We start from the raw sequence: 18,715 nt of genomic DNA, 5'->3' as shown, positions 1-18,715 counted from the left end.
AAATCTAAGTCTCATACCTCGTTTTCAGAACCACTTAACTTAATAATTTCTTTTAAAACACAAATCACTATTTCAAAAGTCTTCTTAAAATCATATTTAACTCATAAATATTAAATAATAAAATTTTCGAACTCACTCGTCGATTTAGTGGTATCAAACCACTGTTTCTGAAACTATTTAAAATTGGGCTATTACAAGAAGTCTGCGTGACAAGAGCCTCTCGTTGGGGACAGGAGATAGGAGCTATGTTTCAGCCGAAGCAGTGAGGGAATTTATTTTACATTTTGATAATTTTAGGAAGATTTTTTTAAAGGACGTATTTTATGTACCTCGTTTTAAGAGGAATTTAATTTTTGTAGCATGTTTATTTTATGATGGTTATTCCGTGACATTCAACAAAGGATTGCTATTAAAAAAATCATTCTTTAATCTATAATGAAATGGATGGAAAATAATCTCTACTTTATCAAACCAAACAACTACTTGATGCTTCAACTGAAATGGTGATAAAAAGCTTAAAACTTATCATTCTAATGTGGTGTACCTATAGCACTTAAGACTTGGTAATATTAACTAAGAAAGAATCACTAGACTGGTGAAAGATAGTCCTTTAAGTATGCTTAAGGAAGTTACTCCTCCACCATGTGAATCTTTCTTGGAAGGTAAAATAACTAAGAGGTCTTTTAATTCGAAAGGAACAAGGGCCAACCATTTTTTAGAACTTGTACACGCTGATGTATGTGGTCCTGTAAACTCAAAATTATATAGGTTTTTTTTATATTTTTTACCACCTTTTTACTTAATTATTATGTTTATCTCGAGTAATTATTATTGAAATAAGTGAATTTTACTTAATTAGTAATTTTAGACATGAACTTGGAAAGTATGTGAAATTATGCTTAATTACATGGATTTTATGCATATTTTGTATTAATTCATGTTAAATCATTAATGCATGTATTTTTCACTATGTAGGTAGGCTTAGAGCTGATCATGATGGGAGGGTTCGGGTAAAAATATAGGCCTAAAAAATGGGTTTGGACAAAAAACAAGGACCGTTTTGAAAATAGGTCGGGGCTTGAGTAAGATTTTTTGGCCTGGACCTGGCCTAGCCCAGCCCGAATTATATACTAAATATTTTATTTTATTTTTAATCATTTTTAATTGTTGACAATTTAATTTAGCTTACAATTTATAGTTTGTTATAAAATTAAATATGTTGATTGGCTAATAAATAGATATTTTGGTTGGTTGATTATATTTTGCAGGTTTTTGGTGCTGTTTTGGTGTTGTTGGTGATGATGTTTTTTATGTTGTTTGGTGCTGTTTTGATGTTATTTTTGTGCTACTTTTTGTGGTGTTTTATTGTTTTTTCGCAGCTATTTATTATGTTGTCTATTGTCATTTTTAATACTATTGGGGTATTTTAGAACTTTTGTTTTATTATTAATTTTGTTATTATTTTAGTTCTAACTTGTTTCAATTTTAATATAACCACTTTTTATTATATTTTCAATTTGTGTATTAAGAATTGTTTTAGTATCATTTTTTTATTTGTTTCTTGTTTTAATTTATTTTTATGTTTTTAAATGTATTTGATTTATTATATTTTAAAATTTTTATTTAATAAAATAAGCTAAAAAAATTTAATATGGGTCCGGCTCGGGCTTAGCAATTTTATTTTGGGCCGGGCTTGGATAATTTTTTAGGCCCACGTTTTGGGATGGGCCGAGCCCATGTCTCGGGCCCAGAATTTTGCTTAGGCCCTGCCCAAACTCGGCCCGGCCCGGCCCATGATCAGTTCTAGGTAGGCTATTGGAGACATGATTTAAATAAATAAAAGATTATCATGCACAAATTAACCATGTGGACCGCAAGACCATGCAATTTTGGGCATATGGTTTACTACTTAACCCTGTAAAGAATGTGATAAAAGATGGACATGTTTGCTAAGTTATTGGATAGAAAAAACCGTCCAACAAGGGGAATTAAAAGCCCAATTTTGGCACTTGATGTTGGCTGCCCAAAATGCATTTTGAAATATTTAATTGAAGGTTCCTGTAGTTGGAAAATAATTAGAATTCAGCCCAACAACTTCCCTGTTGAAATCGTCCACTACATAGCTATCTTTAGCTTAAAATTCGAATTCAAATTGGGAAGGCTTGGTCATCCCTTTTCCTTGAAGCATGGTCGGCCACATGAGAGAGGAAAGGAAGAAAATTTAAACCTATTTTTAGTAAAATCAAACCCTTACTTTCACCTGTAAATACCTTGTCATACATCACTTATTCATCATCCCTCATCCCTCATCCCTCATCCATCATCATTCAACATTCCTCTCTCACTCACATTAGTTTTCTGTCAATTTTTTTTCCCTTTTTCCCTTGTATAGTCATCCATCCCCTCTCCCATCTTTGTCAAAAGCACTCCTTAGCCAGCTACCTTTTAAACCCTTAGCAAAAGAATCTTCAATCAGAATGAAGGAGTGCTTCAGTCAGAATAGATCCGAAAAGCTGCTGAATTGAGTAGAGTTAAGCACATCAGTCAGAATAGATCTGAAAGGCTACTGAACTAAGTCTACTATTTCCTCTTGGTTATTTATTTTAACATGTTTTCTTTGTTTTCGACATCAACTATGAAGTTATAATTCTTATATGCTAGGATAATTATATTAAGTTAATGAGATTTAGTTAATTCATGTTAACATGTTTTGTGCCTCAGTCAATTAGGTTTATCTATAAAGAATCTTTAGTCTGACCGAGGTGGGGAATACTTGTCCGACGAGTTCTTAGAATACCTCATAGAGAATGAGATTTTATCCTAGTTGACTGCATCAAGCACTCCACAGCAGAATGACGTAGCTGAGAGAAGGAATATAACCTTTCTTAACATGGTTCATTCAATGTTAAGCTATTCACACTCCCTACTTCCTTCTGGGATATGCGATACAAACAACTTGTTATATTCTAAATGATGTGCCAACCAAATCTACTTGTAAGACACCTTATGAACTATGGCATGGGAAGAAACCCGCTCTAAATCACTTTAGGATATGAGGTTTTCCAACACATGTTTTGTATAAGGATGTAGAGAACTTAGATGCATATATAGAATTGTGCATATTTGTAGAATATACGAAAGGAACAAAGGGTGGATCATTATACAATTCAAAAGGTAATACGATTAAAGTTTCTACTCATGCTACTTTCCTTGAAGAAGGTTACATGGATAACTTTAAGCCCCAAAGTAAAGTGGTGCTCGAGGAACTTTTGGGAGTTGTAGAACAATTACCAAGTTAAATTCTTGAGAAAGTTGTAGAAAGACCTACAAACAATCAACAACATAGGGGAATCCATCATAGTGGGAAAGTTTATAAGAAACTGGGCTTCTTCATCTATGATGGTAGTATTTATAATAAGGAATCCAATCATGAGGATGATGATACGATCACTTACGAGGAGGCTATACAAGATGCCGATTCCAAGCTTTAGAAATAGGCTATGGATGCTAAGATGGATTCAATGAAATCCAGTATGGAGTGGGAACTTGTAGACTTACTGGTTGGGATTTAACCTATAGGGTGTAAATGGGTCTACAAGAAAAAGAGAAATATGGAAGGGAACGTGAAAACACATGACTCGAGACTTGTAAGAAAATGCTACACAGAGAAAGAAGGCATAGATTACAATAAGTGTAATATCCTGAATTAGGGCTTAATCGGAATAGTGGTTTCGTGACCACAAATTCGAGATAGAAATAATTATTTTATAATTATTTTGATGATTATGATTTCATTGCATGATTGTGTGAAAATTTCGTGATGAAATTCTATGCCTAAAGTGCTTAAATTGAAAGTAGGGACTAAATCGAATAAGTTGGAAAACTTGCATTCTAGAAGTTTTTAGTATGAAATTGTTTTGGAATATTAATGAGGAGGTCTTAAATAGCAATTTGACCAATTTTAAGTTCATGGACAAAATTAGGACATGGAAGGAATTTTTGGAAAGTTTAGTAGTAAGGGTATTTTGGTCATTTAGTTATTAAAATGAATTAAAAACAAAATTAAAAGCCAATTTTTGTCCATCTTCTTCATTAGGCCGAAATTTCAAGGGTTCTCCATAGCTAGGGTTTGTTTCAAGCTTCCAAGCTCCATACTAAGTGATTCCAAGCCCCGTTTTTAATGTTCTTTACGTTTTTGGAATCCCGGTAGCTCGATTAAGCTTATGTTAGCAATAATTCAACCTAGGGTTTATATTTGGAAAAATACCCATAGGTGAAATTTGTGTATTTTGATGTTTTATGATGGAATATGAGGTTTTAAATTATGTTAGACAACTTGTGCTACTCGGTTTTGAGTGAAAACGAGTAAAAGGGCTTAATCGGCAAAAATACCTGATAGTCACAAGTATATGTTAGAGAGAGAATTTGATGTTGCCATAGAAGGGAAAAGTGATCAGCATGTTATAAAACATAAGAATAAGGAATAAATTTTAATTCCCGAGCCTAGGGGCAAAAGTGTAATTATGCAAAAGTTTAGGGGCAAAAGTGTAATTTTTCCAAAGTTCGTATTAAATGCTGTTTTGATGAATGTATGTATTAAATAAGATTAATTTGGCATCATAGATCAAGAGAAACGAGATTCAAGTCGCGATCGAGGAAAAGAAAAGATTATGGACTAAATTGCAAAATCTTTATATTTTGGTACCAAGGTAAGTTCATGTGTAAATAATGTAGCATAATTGTTATTTTTAAGTTATTGATGTTAATTATATGATATGCTGATTTTTTTTATCGTGAAATATTATGCTTTGTGGTTAATGTTGAGTAATATGCAAATTATGTTTACAACTTGATAAATATGAATTGCTACCGAGTATCGGTTCCGATATTCCATGGAAGACGGCAATGTGAGATCGAGGAAAAAAGCCCGTTTGAACCTTAGGAATAGATTAGGATACAAGTGACATGTCACTAGGATGGTTGAGCATCTGAACTCGTTGAGTTGAGTCCGAGTTCACCTATGGATGCGAATGTCCGAACTCGTTGAGTTGAGTTTGAGTTCGTGAGATGTAACTAGGCATCCGAACTCGTTGAGTTGAGTCCGAGTTCACTTATGGATGCGAACGCCTGAGCTCGTTGAGTTGAGTCCGAGTTCACTTAGGGGCGGGTTACATGATTTCTTGATTACATATGAGGCACTTATGTGCAAATTATCCGTGTATCCGAGTTGTATTCCGATGTGTTCAACGGGTGAAATTTGTAGTGAAATGGAAGAGCACTTAAGATGCAAGTGACGTTTTGGTAAGTGTTGTGAAATGGACACTTTGGACAGGTATGTTCTTAACCCTCGGGTTGAAAATAGATACAACAACGATAAGGTGGTAAGATGATGAATGATGTTTAGAAATATGACATATGTTTTGGTGATACCATGCTAAAGTTGTTTGGTATATTTGTATTGTTATGTTACTTGTTATTTACATATGAACTTACTAAGCATTTATGCTTACTCCCTCCTCTTTATTTACTGTAGTTTTGAACAAGCCAGCTCGGGAATCGGGACGGGTCGAAGGTTCGATCACACTATCCAAAGGACTTTTATCTTGGTAAATGGCTTGTACAACTACTTAAGTATGGCATGTATAGCAATATACCTATTTTGTGTAAATAATTTATGATATGGCCATGTTTAGTTGAGAAAATGTTTGATATTGATAAGTCATGGTGATGGCTAATTTAGATCATGTTTGATATTATGGAAGTTTAATAGGTTATCTAGTTCATAAAAATTCATGGAAAGATGAAACTTGCCTTAAAACAGAATATTGCTGCAGCAATGACATGAATTTGAAAAATCACTAAAAATAGTATAAATGGAACTAAATAATGAGTAAGTTATGAAATTTAAGCTTAATGAGTCTATTTTCATGTGGACTGAACAAAACAGGCATATAAATTATATTTTATGAGATATTTAAACTTTTGTGAAACAGGGCCAGAGTGATTTCTGGATCCCCTATTCTGACTTTAAAAATTCGTAATAAATTTTAAAAAAATAATTATAAGTTTTTCTTTATATGTACAGATTCCTTATTGAATCTAGTTTTAAGAAAAGCAAACCTCATAGTCATTGAAATTCTTTATAGAGAGATATCTGATTCGTAATATATAGATGTCAGAGCAGTCAAACCCTGAAACAGGGGAGACTTTAACTAATAAACTGTACTAATTGGCCCAACCAAAAATTATATAAAAAAATTAGTAAATATATATATGAGTTTAGATTTAGGGTAAATTTACGGAGCTTGATTTCGAGTTTCATAACTCGAGATATGATTTTTCTTGTAACTGTGACGCGAGTAGCTAGAAAGCTGTGAATGTAGAAACAAATGATTTAAAGTTCTTAAAATGATAAATTATGTTCGGTAACCCCTCAAGCTCGACTCCAGTGATGGTTTCGGGCGTGGGGGTGTTACATTTGGTGGTATTAGAGTAGGTTTAGTCGGTTCTTGGACTACGTGTTGTATGTACGGATTTTGCTATACATGCCATATGTATGAATTGTGATAGTGTGACGACTTCTGACCTTTTTAAATGAATTTTTATATAGCAAATGGATCCCGATCCAGCTGTGGCAGATGAAGTAGAGAGTAATGCGCCAGCTCCGGCTGAAGGGGCAGTGCCGACTGAAAACCCACCTCCTACTGTTGGTCAGGAAGGAGGAGAAAGGACCTGGGAAGCCTTTCTCCAAATGATGAGTGCATGGTACACTGAGTTCGTTCGTACGAACCCAAATGTACGACCTCCCCCACCTCCCCCAATTCCTCAACCTATGCCTCCGATGCCTTAGGGAGTGGATATGATAAAATTTCACAGAACCCCCGTTGATAGAATTCGTAAACAAGGGGCTGAAGAATTTAGAGCAAATATTGATGATGATGTAGAGAAAGCAGAGTTCTGGCTTGAAAATTCTATCCAGGTATTTGATGAATTATCTTGTACACCTGAAGAATGTTTGAAATGTGCTACATCTTTGTTGAGAGATTCAGCCTATAATTGGTGGAAGACTTTGATTTCAGTGGTACCGAAAGAGAGGGTAACCTAGGAATTCTTTCAAGAAGAGTTTCGGAAGAAATATATTAGTGAAAGATTTATTGATCAGAAATGTAAAGAGTTTCTTGAGCTGAAGCAAGGTAATATGACAGTCTCAGAATATGAAAAAGAGTTTGTTCGATTAAGTAAGTATGCCAGGGAATATGTTCCTACAGAAGCCAAGATGTGCTGACGATTTGAAGACGGGCTTAACGAAGACATTACGATATTTGTTGGGATCCTTGAACTAAAAGAAATGGTGGTACTTGTCGATCGAGCTTGCAAGGCTGAAGAATTACTGAAGGAAAAGAAAAAGGTAGAATCTAAAACACGAAATTGGAAGAAAAGACCAATGAGTAATGCACCCTCACAGCAAACCGGAAAGTCAAGAAATATGAATCCTCGTTCCCAAGTTTCAGCTGGGCAATCATATGGAAATTTTAAGAAGCGAAATGTGGGTCCTAAATCTCAGACTACTTCTGCGGCTAGTGTGGGAAATACGAGATTTGTTAAACCCGAGTGCCAGCGGTGTGGTAGAAATCATTTTGGTCCGTGCAGAGCAAATGAATGTTTTCGATGTGGTTCTCCAGATCATTTTATTAGAGACTGCCCAGAGAGAGCTGAGAAAGAAAAATTTCAGAATGTAAAATCTAGTGGTGCAGACTCGAGGGGAAGGTATCCGAGAAAAGCTGGAAGTGAAACAAGCAGTAAGAATGTAGCCAGAGATGCAGCAGTTAGATCTGAAGGAAGAGCTCCGGCTAGAACCTATGCTATTAAAGTGCGTGAAGATGCTTCCTTACCCGATGTGATTACCGGTACGTTTTCTCTTTATGATACTAATGTTATTGCTTTGATTGATCCCGATTCTACTCATTCATATGTATGCATGAAACTGGTGTCTAGTATGAATATACCTGTTGAGAACATAGAATTTATGATTAGAGTGTCGAACCCGTTAGGAAAATGCATGATAGTTGATAAAGTATGCAAGAAATGCCCTTTAATGATTCGGGGTCATTACTTTCCGGCCGACTTGATGTTGTTGCCGTTTGATGAATTTGATGTTATTTTGGGTATGGATTGGTTGACATTGCATGATGCTATAGTAAATTGCAAAGAAAAGGTTATAGAATTAAAATGTGAAAGTGGTGAAATCTTGCGGGTTGAACCAGACAAATCAGAGGCAATATTTAGTATGATTTCTTCGATGTCGGCTCAGAGATATTTAAGAAAGGGTTATGAAGCTTATTTGGCGTATGTAATTAATACAAAAGAAGTTGAAAATAAAGTTGAATCAGTGCCGGTTGTGTGTGAATTTGCGGACGTATTTCCAGAAGAATTGCCGGGTTTGCCTCCAGTCAGGGAAGTAGAATTTGGTATAGATTTGATACCGGGAACATCTCCGATCTCGATTGCTCCATATAGAATGGCACCAACAGAGTTGAAAGAATTAAAGTCGCAATTGCAAGAGTTGACTGATAAAGGCTTTGTGAGACCAAGTTTTTCACCTTGGGGTGCTCCCGTGTTATTTGTGAAAAAGAAGGATGGTTCTGTAACACCCCGAACCCGAGACCGACACCGGAGTCGAACACGAGGTGTTAACAGACTTTAAACCCCTTATAAAAAATATTTCCCAGACACTGCCAATCTGCGTACTAGTCGCTTTAAAAATCATATCTTGAGTTTCACAACTCGAAAATCAGTTTCGTGATTTTTCCCTGAAACTAGACTCATATGCCCATCTACATATTTTTTTCTAGAATTTTTGGTAGGGCCAATTAGTACAGTTTATTAGTCAAAGTCTCCCATGTTACAGGGATCGACTACCCTGACCTTTGCGCATTACGACTTGGATATCTCCTTGTACAGGGCTCCAATACTGATGCCGTTTGTTTCTATAGAAACTAAACTCAGAGAGGAATCTATAAATATATGGTATGACTCCTAATTATCTCTGGTTAATTTATAATGAATTTCCAAAGTCGGAACAGGGAATCCAGAAACCGTTCTGGCCCTGTCTCACGAGAACCTGAATATATCTTAACATACTGTCCGTATGATTGTTTCGTTACTTTTCTATGAAAGTAGATTCATCAAGGTTTGTTTACATAATTTATTCACTATTTAATTCCATTCCTAATATTTTTAGTGATTTTCCAAATCTACATCACTGCTGCTGTCAGCATCTGCCTTTAAGGTAGACTTTACCTATTTCATGGTTTCCATGATTCAACTAGCCCTTTTTGCATAAATAGCACAATTTATGAAAGTGATTAACCATCCCCGTGGCCAATCCTTGTCAAGCATATCCACACCAAATGATTATAACATTATACTCAAACACATATAAGCCATTTTCGCATGGCTATCCAAAATTTATACAAGTCCAAAGGGTCCACGACCCACAACAAACGGGTAGTCCTATACATGCCATTTCGAAGTTCAACCAAAATTGTACCAAAAGGGGGGGCTTTGATAGTGTGGGCGACTTTGACTTCAAGATCCCAAGTCCGATAGCTGGAGAACCAAATCTATAAAACAGAGGAGCAATGAAACGGAGTAAGCAATTTATGCTTAGTAAGTTTTGAGCAAGGAATTCGAGCACAACAAAAGTATAGCATTCATATAGTTAAACGGATAATTTTATATGCACAAATTTACGATATCGTACTTGCTTCACATTATCAACCCTTATGTACATACACAAAAGATCAACTCAGCCAAAGGCCGGTAGCTCGTTTATCAACTGAGCGAATACTTATTTGTAAGGGCTCAACTAAATTCAAGCACATACGAAACATACCTCAATGTTGGGATGTTTCGAGAGTATTAACTGGAATTTTACAGCAAGTTCATTCATTCCCAAATCACGTACCTTCGGAATTTAACCGGATATAGCTCCTCGTTCAAATGCCTTCGGGACATAGCCCGGTTATAGTAATTCGCACAAATGCCTTCGGGACTTAACCCGGATTTAGTAACTCGCACAAATGCCTTCGGGACTTAACCCGGATTTAGTAACTCGCACAAATGCCTTCGGGACTTCCCGGATTTAGTAACTCGCACAAATGCCTTCGGGACTTAACCCGAATTTAGTAACTCGCACAAATGCCTTCGGGCTTAGCTCGGAATTAGTATCTCGCACAAATGCCTTCGGATCTTAGTCCGGATATTGTCACTTAGCACAAGCCTTCGGGACTTAGCCCGGACAGCATTCAAATAACCATGCACATTTAACAATAAATCATGGCCCATTCGTATTTCATTTTCGTTAGCAAAACTCAAACACAAGACATTTATCATTCTTGCAAATTCGGCTCAATAGCCACACAAAGAGCATGATTTTAATTTGCTCAAAACATGATCTAATCACATCATAATTTAAGCTCTTTTACTCAAGAACTTACCTCGGGTGTTGTCGAACGATTCCGATAGCTATTCGACCACTTTTTCCTTCCCTTTATCGAATTTAGTTCCCCTTTGCTCTTGAGCTTAATTAAACAAATAAATTGATTTAATCATTTGAGCATCGAAAAGAGGAACACAAGGCACTTAGCCCATATTTATACATTAGACATTAAAGTCACATATGTACGGAATCATGAATCAAACTCAACATTTTAGCTAATTTTTCCCCCTTGGCCGAATATGCATGTCTATTTTGGGGCCGATTTCAACACTTAATACATTCTACAAGTATGGTCACTTGTATTGACTAAACACCCTTTTGTTTCAAGTTCAAAACTTGGCTAATACACACATATACACACTAGTAAAGCATCCTCTCCCTTTCCATCAATTTAACACATGCATTGCTCATTAACATGCAAAAGTTATATTCGGCCTTAGCACACAACTTGCTAGCCGATTCTTCTCCATTTAGCAACCAATGCACATATGTGCTCACTCAAAAATGCTAAAAAGGAGGTTCAAGAATCATCAAGCCACCATCACATGCATCATTAACAAGCTTCATATTTAGCATGCAATGGCATTAGCACAAACTCCACCTAGGCCGAATCTTAACTCATCCTCATGCCTCATCACCACAACATCAAAAATCAACCAAGAATGATGCATCCATGGCCGAGTGTCATTTCCATCACATAGCAAGATTTAGACCATGGGCTAGGTAGAACTCAAGCTAACAACTAAAACATGCATGCATCTCATGGAACATCATCAAACATACCTTAGCCTAGCTACATGCATGGCCGAACCTCTTCAACCTTTCTTCTTCCTTCCTCCTTAAAATTTTTGGCCAAGGATGAACCAAAGGATGAGCATTTTTTTTTCTTTGTTTTTTTCTTTCTAGTTTCGGCTAAATGAAGATGAGAAAGGATGAACAAAAATTTTCTCCTTTCTTTTCTTTAGCTCACGGCAATGGGGGGGAAAACAACTACACACATTTTTTTTTTGTATTCATCATACTCCTTTTCATTATTTTATGCCCATGCCCCTTATTTTATTTTTTTCCTACATACCTCACTAGGCCAACATGTTCCCAACATGTTTCCACCCATAGCATGGCCAACCACTAGCTCAAATTTTGGGTAATTTGACATGCAAACCCATCATTTTCACAACATGCATTAATAGACCATTTTAAATTAGCCTATCATATTTTCACCATGTCTCATATCAATCCCTATTTAATAATTTCTCATGCAATTGGCAAAATTGGAGAATGAAACTTCCATATACTCATGTACACACATAATAAGCATAGAATATGGAAATCAATTATTTTTATGACTCGGTTTTGTGGTCCCGAAACCACTTCCCGACTAGGGTCAATTTTGGGCTGTCACAACTCTCCCCCACTTAAGAAATTTTCGTCCCCGAAAATCTTACCGGTAAATAGGTTTGGGTATCGTTCTTTCATCGAGCTCTCGGTTTCCCAAGTAGCTTCCTCGATCCCGTGTTTGAGCCATAACACCTTCACTAACGGAACCCTTTTGTTTCGCAACTCCTTCACTTCACGAGCTAGGATATGCATCGGCTCTTCTTCATAACTCATATCGGCTTGAATTTCAACCTCTGATGGGCTAATTATGTGCGATGGATCAGATCGATAGCGTCGAAGCATCGAACATGAAAGACGTCGTGAATCTTTTCAAGCTCAGGGGGCAAAATCAATCTATACGCAACCGGACCAACTCGTTCGGAGATTTCGTACGGCCCAATGAATCTCGGGCTCAACTTGCCCTTACGGCCAAACCTGAGTACCTTTTTCCAAGGCGAAACTTTAAGGAACACTTTATCTCCCACCTGATATTCAATGTCCTTTCGTTTCAAATCCGCATACGATTTTTTTGACGATCTGTGGCTGCTTTCAGACTTTCACGGATTACCTTTACTTTCTGTTCAACATCCTTAATCAAATCAACTCCGAAAATTTTACTTTCACCGAGCTCGGTCCAAAACAATGGTGTACGGCATTTACGACCGTACAAAGCCTCGTAAGGTGCCATCTTAATACTTGATTGAAAACTATTATTGTAAGCGAATTCAATCAAAGGTAAATACCGTTCCCATGAACCACTGAACTCGAGGATGCAACATCTCAATATATCCTCAAGTATCTGAATTATCCGCTCAGATTGACCATCGGTTTGGGGATGAAAAGCAGTGCTAAAATGCAGCTTGGTACCCAAAGCTTCTTGCAATTTCCTCCGACACGATAGAAATAGGTACCCCGTGTAATCTCACAATCTGAGAAACGTACAATTCAACTAGTCTATCCAATGAAAAATCCATACACACGGGGATAAAGTGAGCCGACTTAGTCAGTCTATCGACAACAACCCAAATCGCATCCTTCTTACTTGTTGACAATGGCAGTCCGGACACAAAGTCCATTGTGACTCGATCCCATTCCCACTCGGGTATCATGATCGGCTGAAGTAATCCTGAAGGCACTTGATGTTCCGCTTTCACTTGTTGACATATTAAACATCTCGAAACAAGGTCGGAGATGTCTCGTTTCATACCATGCCACCAAAACCAACGTTTCAAATCGTTGTACATTTTCGTACTCCCCGGGTGACTTGACATTCGGCTACAATGGGCTTCGTTCAGAATCATCGAAATGAGTTCCGAACTCCTTGGAACACACAAACGACTTCTGAACCTCAAACAATCATCATCAACTTTCTGGGCTTCACAAATTTGATGAATCAATAATGGTTTGGCTTTTAATTCAGCAACTAACACATTGTCAGGTAGAACAAACAAATGCACATTCATTGCTCGTAAAGCAACCAATGACTTCCGGCTTAAGGCGTCTGCAACCACATTAGCCTTTCCCGGGTGGTAATCAATGACAAGCTCGTAATCTTTCAACAACTCAAGCCAACGTCTTTGTCGCAGATTTAAGTCTCTTTGAGTCATCAAATATTTGAGACTTTTGTGATCCGAAAATACATGGCACTTTTCACCAAATAAGTAATGTCGCCATATTTTTAAAGCAAATACGATGGCAGCTAGTTCAAGATCATGGGTCGGATAATTTTTCTCATATGGCTTTAATTGTCTCGACACATAGGCCACAACTCGACCTTCTTGCATCAATACGCAACCCAACCCAAGTAGGGATGCGTCACTATAAATGACAAACTCTTTGCCTGATTCGGGTTGCACTAAAATTGGAGCTTCAGTCAAATAAGTTTTTAGTTGATCAAAACTTTTCTGACATTTCTCCGTCCATTCGAACTTAACATCCTTTTGAAGTAGCTTCGTCATTGGTGTGGCTATCATCGAGAAACCTTTGACAAATCATCGGTAATAACCGGCGAGTCCCAAGAAGCTCCGAACTTCGGTAATATTTCTTGGAAGCTTCCAGTTAAGTATGGCTGAAATTTTGCTCGGGTCAGCTCGAATACCCGATGCGGATACCACATGACCCAAGAAGCTAACCTCTCTTAACCAGAACTCACACTTACTGAACTTAGCATATAACTGCTTATCCCACAAAATTTTCAACACCAGTCTCAGGTGTTCAGCATGTTCGGTCTCATCTCTTGAATAGACCAAGATGTCATCAATGAACACAACTATGAACCGATCCAAATATGGTCTGAAGATCCGATTCATCAAATCCATAAATACCGCAGGGGCATTAGTGAGCCCAAATGGCATCACTAAGAACTCGTAGTGACCATATCTCGTCCTGAAGGAAGTTTTGGGTATGTCCGAATCTCGAATTCGCAACTGATAATAGCCCGATCTCAAATCTATTTTTGAGAACACTGAGGCTCCCTTCAGTTGGTCGAACAAATCATCAATACGCGGCAACGGATATCTGTTCTTTATCGTCACTTTATTCAGTTGACGATAGTCAATGCACAACCTCATGGTTCCGTCCTTCTTTTTCACGAACAATACTGGTGCACCCCAAGGTGAGAAACTTGGTCGAGCAAAACCTCTATTCGTCAATTCTTGCAACTGAGCTTTCAACTCTTTTAACCCGGTTGGTGCCATACGATACGGAGCTATCGAAATCAGCGTAGTCCCAGGTACAAGCTCAATACCAAACTCTACCTCCCGAACAGGTGGTAAACCCGGTAATTCTTCAGGAAAAACATCCGGGTATTCACAAACCACCGGCACCGATTCGGGTTTCTTGTCTAATTCTTTGTCATCCAGTACATACGCAAGGTATGCTTCGCACCCTTTTCTTACATATTTCTGGGCCAACATTGCTGATATTACAGCTGGCATCCCCTCCAAGTCCGTAGACTCAACTCGGATTACTTCGTTATTTGCGCACCTCAAATCAATAGTCTTGCTTTTGCAATTCACAACAGCATCATGCGCGGTCAACCAATCCAAACCAAGAATAACATCAAATTCATCAAACAGCAAAAGCATCAAGTCCGCCGGAAAACAGGAACCTCGAATTTCTAAGGGACATTTCTTACACACTTTGTCGACCAGCACGTAACGACCCAAGGGATTTGACACCCGAATTACGAACTCAGTAGACTCAATGGGTAAAGTCTTACTGGATGCTAAGGTTTCACATATGTAAGAATGAGTAGAACCGGGGTCAATCAAAGCAATTACATTAGTATCCAAGAGAGTAAAAGTACTGGTAATAACATCAGGCGAAGAAGCATCCTCGCGGGCACGTATAGCATAAGCTCTAGTAGGCGCACGAGCCTCGGATCTGGTCGTAGCATCTCTAGATCCTCTCTGACCACCACCAGCATTGCCCGTATTTTCAGATGGTCTACCTCGAGCAGTGGTAGCACCCGGTTTCCCACTCTGATTTACATTCTGTTCAGACAGCCTCGGGCAATCTTTAATGAAGTGGTCAACTGATCCGCACTTGTAACAGGAGCGGTCAGGGAATCTACAACTCCCCGAATGCCATTTACCGCAATATCGACATTTCATTCTGTCTTGACGTTCATCCCCAACACTGGCGACCGAAGTGCCTCGTGTACCCACAGGGGGTCGATCACGATCTCGTCTAAAAAGGCCCGAAGTGCCTCTCAACAGCCCACATCATCTCGAAATTTCTTCGATGCCTGTTGAAGAGACTTTCCCGAGGATCTTTTACGAAACTCTCCAGTTCCCTCATCAACTTTTTGTTTTTCTTTTCTAAGCTCTTCGGCTTTACAAGCTCGCTCGACAAGTACTACGAACTCTCGTATTTCAAGAACGCCAACGAACATTTTTATATCTTCATTCAGCCCATCCTCGAAGCGTTTACACATAATAGCCTCGGACGAAACACATTCCCGAGCGTATCTACTAAGTCTAACAAATTTTCGCTCGTAATCAGTAACTGACATAGAACCTTGCTTAAGCTCAAGAAATTCCTTCCGTTTTTGATCAACAAATCTCTGACTGATATACTTTTTCTGAAACTCAGTTTGGAAAAACTCCCAAGTTACTTGCTCTCGGGGCACAACAGAAGTCAGAGTACTCCACCAATAGTAGGCAGAATCGCGTAGCAAGGAGATAGTACACTTTAGGTATTCATCGGGTGTACAAGATAGCTCATCGAGTACCCAGATAGTGTTGTCCAACCAAAATTCAGCTTGCTCGGCATCGTCGCTATCCGTAGCCTTAAATTCAGTAGCCCCATGTTTTCGGATTCTGTCAACTAGGGGCTTATTTGACCTTATTTGGTCAGTTACCGGAGGTATTGTAGGTACGGGGGTGGTATTAGTTGGGAATGGAGGTTGTGGGACAGCCGTATTAGTTCGAATGTATTGGTTGAACCAATCATTCATCACGCTATAGAAAGCTTGTCTAGCTTCATCATTCGGGTTACTAGCATTAGGTTGAGAGTCCGCCGGCGCTGTCCCTTGTGCGGGAGCAAGCGCTACACTCTCAAGATCATCAGCTACCTCTCGGTCGGGATCAGGATCAATTACTATAAATAAACACATTTACAATTGTCTGAAATCACCACACTATCAAGTAATCACATAAAATGGCATGTATAGCTAGACCCAACACATTACGGTAGTCCTAGAATCGACTAAACCGTAGCTCTAATACCAATCAAATGTAACACCCCGAACCTGAGACCGACACCGGAGTCGAACACGAGGTGTTAACAGACTTTAAACCCCTTATAAAAAATATTTCCCAGACACTGCCAATCTGCGTACTAGTCGCTTTAAAAATCATATCTTGAGTTTCACAACTCGAAAATCAGTTTCGTGATTTTTCCTTGAAACTAGACTCATATGCCCATCTACATATTTTTTTCTAGAATTTTTGGTCAGGCCAATTAGTACATTTTATTAGTCAAAGTCTCCCATGTTACAGGGATCGACTACCCTGACCTTTGCGCATTACGACTTGGATATCTCCTTGTACAGAGCTCCAATACTGATGCCGTTTGTTTCTATAGAAACTAGACTCAGAGAGGAATCTATACATATATGGCATGACTCCTAATTATCTCTGGTTAATTAATAATGAATTTCCAAAGTCGGAACAGGGAATCCAGAAACTGTTCTGGCCCTGTATCACGAGAACCTGAATATCTCTTAACATACTGTCCGTATGATTGTTTCGTTACTTTCCTATGAAAGTAGATTCATCAAGGTTTGTTTACATAATTTATTCACTATTTAATTCCATTCCTACTATTTTTAGTGATTTTCCAAATCTACATCACTGCTGCTGTCAACATCTGCCTTTAAGGTAGACTTTACCTATTTCATGGTTTCCATGATTCAACTAGCCCTTTTTGCATAAATAGCACAATTTATGAAAGTGATTAACCATCCCCGTGGCCAATCCTTGTCAAGCATATCCACACCAAATGATTATAACATTATACTCAAACACATATAAGCCATTTTCGCATGGCTATCCAAAATTTATACAAGTCCAAAGGGTCCACGACCCACAACAAACGGGTAGTCCTATACATGCCATTTCGAAGTTCAACCAAAATTGTACCAAAAGGGGGGGCTTTGATAGTGTGGGCGACTTTGACTTCAAGATCCCGAGTCCGATAGCTGGAGAACCAAATCTATAAAACAGAGGAGCAATGAAACGGAGTAAGCAATTTATGCTTAGTAAGTTTTGAGCAAGGAATTCCAGCACAACAAAAGTATAGCATTCATATAGCTAAACGGATAATTTCATATGCACAAATTTACGATATCGTACTTGCTTCACATTATCAACCCTTATGTACATACACAAAAGATCAACTCAGCCAAAGGCCGGTAGCTCGTTTATCAACTGAGCGAATACTTATTTGTAAGGGCTCAACTAAATTCAAGCACATACGAAACATACCTCAATGTTGGGATGTTTCGAGAGTATTAACTGGAATTTTACAGCAAGTTCATTCATTCCCAAATCACGTACCTTCGGAATTTAACCGGATATAGCTCCTCGTTCAAATGCCTTCGGGACATAGCCCGGTTATAGTAATTCGCACAAATGCCTTCGGGACTTAACCCGGATTTAGTAACTCGCACAAATGCCTTCGGGACTTAACCCGGATTTAGTAACTCGCACAAATGCCTTCGGGACTTAACCCGAATTTAGTAACTCGCACAAATGCCTTCGGGACTTAACCCGGATTTAGTAACTCGCACAAATGCCTTCGGATCTTAGTCCGGATATTGTCACTTAGCACAAGCCTTCGGGACTTAGCCCGGACAGCATTCAAATAACCATGCACATTTAACAATAAATCATGGTCCATTCGTATTTCATTTTCGTTAGCAAAACTCAAACACAAGACATTTATCATTCTTGCAAATTCGGCTCAATAGCCACACAAAGAGCATGATTTTAATTTGCTCAAAACATGATCTAATCACATCATAATTTAAGCTCTTTTACTCAAGAACTTACCTCGGGTGTTGTCGAACGATTCCGATAGCTATTCGACCACTTTTTCCTTCCCTTTATCGGATTTAGTTCCCCTTTGCTCTTGAGCTTAATTAAACAAATAAATTGATTTAATCATTTGAGCATCGAAAGAGGAACACAAGGCACTTAGCCCATATTTATACATTAGACATTAAAGTCACATATGTACGGAATCATGAATCAAACTCAACATTTTAGCTAATTTTTCCCCCTTGGCCGAATATGCATGTCTATTTTGGGGCCGATTTCAACACTTAATACA

The sequence above is a fragment of the Gossypium hirsutum genome, chromosome A11, assembly GCF_007990345.1.
Source record: "Gossypium hirsutum isolate 1008001.06 chromosome A11, Gossypium_hirsutum_v2.1, whole genome shotgun sequence".
NCBI lineage: Eukaryota > Viridiplantae > Streptophyta > Magnoliopsida > Malvales > Malvaceae > Gossypium > Gossypium hirsutum.
The sequence above is the reverse complement of the archived record's forward strand: the minus strand, read 5'-3'. Positions refer to the sequence as shown.